Genomic DNA, 6,000 nt, shown 5'->3' with positions numbered 1-6,000 from the left:
ACTAAAAAATATAATATCTAAAATGAAAATTTTACTGGGTGGAATTCAATGAATTAAACCGAAGAAGAAAAGATTAAAGAGCTCAAAGACATTACAATAGAAACTATGCAAACCAATGTACACAGAAAAACATGAACAACGTTGCAGTGTCCTGTGAATTGATGTGACGCAGTCTACCATACCTTTAATTCAAGTCCAGGGGAAGTGGGAAGAGGAAAGAAAAATGTTTTGAAGAATAATGGCCAAAAATATCCAAATCCAATATTAACTCTTAGCCCATGGGTCCAATAAGGACAACAACCCCCAGCAGGATAAGCACAGTGAAAATAACATCACAACACATTATAATTAAATTGCTGAAAAGCAGGTTGAGAACAGTGTCACATTACTAGAGAAGACACCTTGATTATGGATTTCCCAGCCTCAGGAACTATGAGAACTAAATATATTTAACTCATCCAATCCATGATACTGTGCTGTAGAAGCCCAAGCTAAGACCTCAGTCATAGAGCCATAGAACCCCTATCTCAGCCATGGATCAACAACTTCCAAACTTCTTTTACCCAACAGAGAAAGAAACTTTCATCATCTTCAGGCACTTTTTCTTAGTCTCTTTTATAGTTAAAACATGTCCTACTTTATGCAATTATCTACAGCATTGGGGACCTCAGATAGACTGAAAAGGCAAACATCCACCTGAACGGGTGGTTCTAACAACGTTCTTTATTTATTTCAGTTCGATGACTCCTCATTGAGTAACTGTCAAAATGGAGCAGAGTCCTAGTTCCTATGGGAAACACAAAGATGAATGAGACTACTTTATGGTGCAGTTAAGAATACACAACTCTTCCTGGGCCCCCCGTTACAGGAGCAGCTCAAACAAAGAATTATTATGATATAGGGGGAGAGTGTTGGTGGAAGGAAGTAGCAAATGAGAGAAACTTGGATGACATTTTTAGAAAAGGAAATATTTGAAATCGGTCTTGAAGCAAAATTGGATCTTTGACAGACATTGTGCAAGAGGGGAGAAAAAAACATTTCCAGGAAGTTGAAGCAGATGTAACAGTCACTCGCCCAAAGTGAGAGATTAGAGATGTGTTATATAACCAAGCACCAATAAGTAAAGATTAATCTAGAAATGTGGGGTTGAATTATGGAAGACACTGAACACTAGTTACAGAATCTTCACTTTTATTCTTCAGGCAGTAACAAGACAGCATCTTTATATTTCACTTATCTTTTTTCACTTGAATTTTTAAATATTTTTTTGTTTGAGAGAGAGAAAGGGAGGGAGCCCAAGGCAGGTGGGGGGAAGGGCAAAGGAGAGGGAGAGAGAGAATCTTGAGCAGACTCCCCGCTAAGGGTAAAGCCCAATGTGAGGCTCAATCCAGGAGCCTGAGCCTGAGCCGAAATCAAGAGTCGGCTGCTTACCTGACTACACAGGTGGAATTTTTAAAGCTATGTTTTATTTGGATTTTTAATGTAGTATTTTCTCATTGGCTTCTTTCCTCACCAAACCTTGTATTCTGGTAGCTTCTTTACCATTTTATTACCAGATCGTTCTGAGCATGGCGAAGGAAGCTTCACAGAACAGAAGCAATATACCTTGTTTCAAGTCTTCCCAGAGTACGGTTCCCTGACGGGTAACAAAACTTGTTAGTATGCAAATACCCAGGACCCAACCAAGACCTACCAAATCAGAACCTTTGGAGATGGAGCCAAACCATCTGTTTTAACAAAGCTCTCCAGGTGATTCTGATGCACATCCAAGATAAGAACAACTGGCTTAGTGACTTAGAGGTGGGGTCGGGAGTCAGAGAATCAGAGTTCAGACACCAGTTCTACCATTTATACTCCATGGGTGCCCTTGAGCAAAGTTCCTTCGCCTTCTGGTTCCAAAGTTCTTATTTCATAAAGCGTGTAACAGAGATAGGGGCATTATATAAGATATTGGTATTGATATTACATAAAATATAATAATATAATATGATAGGAAATTAGGTAAGATATTGATACTGATATTACATAAGATTTAAGATACTATATACTACTCAGTAAGATCTCTTTAAGTATAAATTGTTAATTACAAAGTAGAAACTTAATTGCCCCCAATTTTTCTCTGTATGCTTTCATAGATAGGAGAATATGAATAATGTGATACAAGCTATGACAAACCAAATAATTCAAAGTTAATATGTATATATAATCCACAAGAAAAATCTGTTCAGAAAAAAATGCCTGTTGAGAACTGCTCAGAGCAGTTTTTCTTCTGTCATTTTCTGTGAAGCATTGAGCACATGCTTTTAAATATCATTAGCAAGCCTATGCCCTCATCCCTTATAAGTAGGTATAATTTTTATATCAGTTAGAAATCTGTTAGGACAAATCTTCAAAGATGATACCCTCAACCTCTACTCCTCCACCTCCCACCACACACACACACACGTGCGCACAGAAGTTAAAGGCTGCTTTATCTATTATGGAAAGAAAGATTCTCAATCAAGACAGCTATCTGGCAGCCAACAAAGCACCTCATTAATGGGCTTTCTGAATTTTACATCCTTTCCTGTCTTTTGGTGAAGACAGATTTTTCCCATGCAGCTGAGCAATTTGCAGAGTAAAATGCACTAGATTTGGGAAAACTGAAATAGCATTCCAGAACTTTACCTTACCAGGTGTAAGAAAACATACACTACAGGCTAATACATGCAAAACATGCATTAAGAACATAGTGGTATTATTTTGCTGAACACTAGCTTCCTAGTTCCTATGAACTAACACTATCTGGTGTATTTCTTGCTCCTAGCAGAGACCAGCATGGAATCCCTAGTCAGTATTGGCATCACAGGATAGGATGGATGAGAGCCACACAATCATTCAGAAACCGAGGCTGATGGGGCCTCTGCCATCTTCCAGATGCTTTATAAGGTTTCTGTGGTCACCCTTAATGTGGATGTACAGCTGACAGGGTAGACAAAAGGGAAAGAAAAGTAGACAAATGTGTTTTATAACCACTGTAGCCAGAAGTAACACACAGCATTTCTGTCCATCTTCCACGTGGTGAGAACAGGCCAAGCAGTCTACCGAGTTCATGGGAGGTGTGAATGCAGTCTCTGGCTGGGTGTTGGGTCAGCATGCACTGGTCGACTTTTGAGGTTATCATAGGCCACTTGGATAAATATGATGGATGAAATGATGTCCCCAGGCAGGCCACCACTGGCCAGCAACAGCTCTTTCCTGAGGAAGCCATCATCAAAAATATTCACTACATAGAGGTCTCTGCCACCAGAATAAAACTGTTTTATATATATTCTGTTTTTAAAAATTAAACCTCAGGGGAGCCTAGGTGGCTCAGGTGGTTAAGCATCTGCCTTCGTCTCAGGTCATGATCCCAGGGTCCTGGGATCAAGCCCTACATCGGGCTCTCTTCTCGAAAGAGCCTTCTTCTCCCTCTCCCTTTACCTGTTGCTCTTCTCTGTCTCTGTCTCTCTCTCTGTCAAATAAATAAATAAAATCTTTAAAAAAATAAAATAAAAATTGATTCTCAAATCTATAAAAGGACAACGGTAAATACATTAAGGGTAATGTAACAGACCAAGATTTGCATGAGAAGCATAGCCTGAAATTTTTGTTGGTTTTATGAAAACACATTGTTTATGGATAATGGTGACTCAAAAGGTATTATTCCAGAAATGTGCCTTTGATGAAAATCTAAGATTTACAAACATAGGACTTTGGAATAGAGACTTAAAATAAGATTTGTTCAACCCTTCAGTATACTGGTGAGGACATCGAAGCCCCCAGAGAATTGAGGTGACAAGCCAAAAATATAATTTTAGGCAGTAAAAAAATGTCTCATCTTTCACTTCCCTTATGCCATCAGGTATAAGGTCAACAAAAGAAAAAAAAAAAAACAGATTTTGGCTTCTAAAACTTTAGACTTTATCTAGAGTTGATCACACAAGGAGCCAGAAAACAAACAAACAAACAAACAAAACAGGAGAAATACAGGGGAAAAACAGATGATAATACATTGACTTTCTACCCCATGCAGAGTGAGTCTCAGGATCCACACAGCTCAGGGGTCAGCCCCTCATTGGGTGTGCCTCAGTGATGCTAGGCCCTCCTGTGAGAAAATATCTTACTTCCAGAAGTCCAAACCACTGACTTCTAATGAAAGCTGCCTAATTTTTCTCTGTGTCTTTCAAGATTTCCAGATCATTATTACCCAATTCAGGAAATTCTATAAACCTCAACCCCCAAAAGAAATCTTCAGACTTTGACCACCTAGGTCCCACAGCCTGAGGTAGCAGACTTTCCTCTAAAGCATGCCATGAATTATAATTGTGTGAAGTCAATAAACCCAATTCCAAAGTTTCCAAAAAATATTACTCCTTTGAAGACCGTTTTATCTCAAGGAAGAAAAAAATGTAAATGTGATATGTATATGATGGATTAGATTTTTCCAAAGAATATTTATTTGATATTTTTCTCCCACATAGATTATATACTGTTGTGATCTTTCTTTTTCGTTTTTTTTTGAATTTATTTTTTATTTTCAGCATAACAGTATTCATTATTTTTGTACCACACCCAGTGCTCCATGCAACCCGTGCCCTCTATAATACCCACCACCTGGTACCCTGACTTTCCACCCCCCGCCCCTTCAAAACCCTCAGATTGTTTTTCAGAGTCCATAGTCTCTCATGGTTCACATCCCCTTCCAATTTCCCCCAACTCCCTTCTCCTCTCTAAATCCCATGTCCTCCATGCTGTTTGTTATGCTCCACAAATAAGTGAAACCATATGATAATTGACTCTCTCTGCTTGACTTATTTCACTCAGCATAATCTCTTCCAGTCCCACCCATGTTGCTACAAAAGTTGGGTATTTGTCCTTTATGATGGAGGCATAATACTCCATAGTGTATATGGACCACATCTTCCTTATCCATTCGTCCGTTGAAGGGCATCTTGGTTCTTTCCACAGTTTGGCGACTGTGGCCATTGCTGCTATAAACATTGGGGTACAGATGGCCCTTCTTTTCATGACATCTGTATCTTTGGGGTAAATACCCAGTAGTGCAATGGCAGGGTCATAGTGAAGTTCTATTTTTAATTTCTTGAGGAATCTCCACACTGTTCTCCGAAGTGGCTGCACCAACTTACATTCCCACCAACAGTGTAAAAGGGTTCCCCTTTCTCCACATCCCCTCCAACACATGTTGTTTCCTGTCTTGTTAATTTTGGCCATTCTAACTGGTATAAGGTGATATCTCAATGTGGTTTTAATTTGAATCTCCCTGATGGCTAGTGATGATGAGCATTTTTTCATGTGTCTGATAGCCATTTGTATGTCTTCATTGGAGAAGTGTCTGTTCATATCTTCTGCCCATTTTTTGATATAATTGTCTGTTTTGTGTGTGTTGAGTTTGAGGAGTTCTTTATAGATCCTGTATATCAACCTTTTGTCTGTACTGTCATTTGCAAATATCTTCTCCCATTCCATGGGTTGTGATCTTAAAGATTTAACATAGCTTAGCAAAGAAAATTATTTCATATTTTTTATTTCATAACTTATTTTATATATCTTTTATAAATATATTACAGAAATTTTTAACCTTTGTGATATGGAGCTATAATAACTACTGAGTTAATTTCACTGAAGGGGAAAATTAAAGGTTCTAACCTTGAAAGTGCTTTGGCAGCTATGTTTCTTGAACAGGAGAGAGGGGGATTTTCAGCTTGAACCCATACCAGAAAGTTATCCTCTCTTCTTTTTTTTTTTTTTTTTTTTTTTTAAGATTGTATTTATTTATTTATTTGAAAGGGAGGGAGAAGGAGAAGCAGATCCCTGCTAGTCAGGGAGCCTGACACTGGGCTTGATCTTAGGGCTCCAGGATCATGACCAGAGCCAAGGCAGACGCTTAACTGACTCAGAGCTTAAAAACTCTCACCTTGCAAGGCAAGTAATAGCTACCAGGTGCAGAGCATGAAATTG

This window comes from Mustela lutreola, chromosome 2 (assembly GCF_030435805.1).
Source record: "Mustela lutreola isolate mMusLut2 chromosome 2, mMusLut2.pri, whole genome shotgun sequence".
In the NCBI taxonomy this organism is placed as follows: domain Eukaryota; kingdom Metazoa; phylum Chordata; class Mammalia; order Carnivora; family Mustelidae; genus Mustela; species Mustela lutreola.
This window is presented reverse-complemented; position numbering follows the sequence as displayed.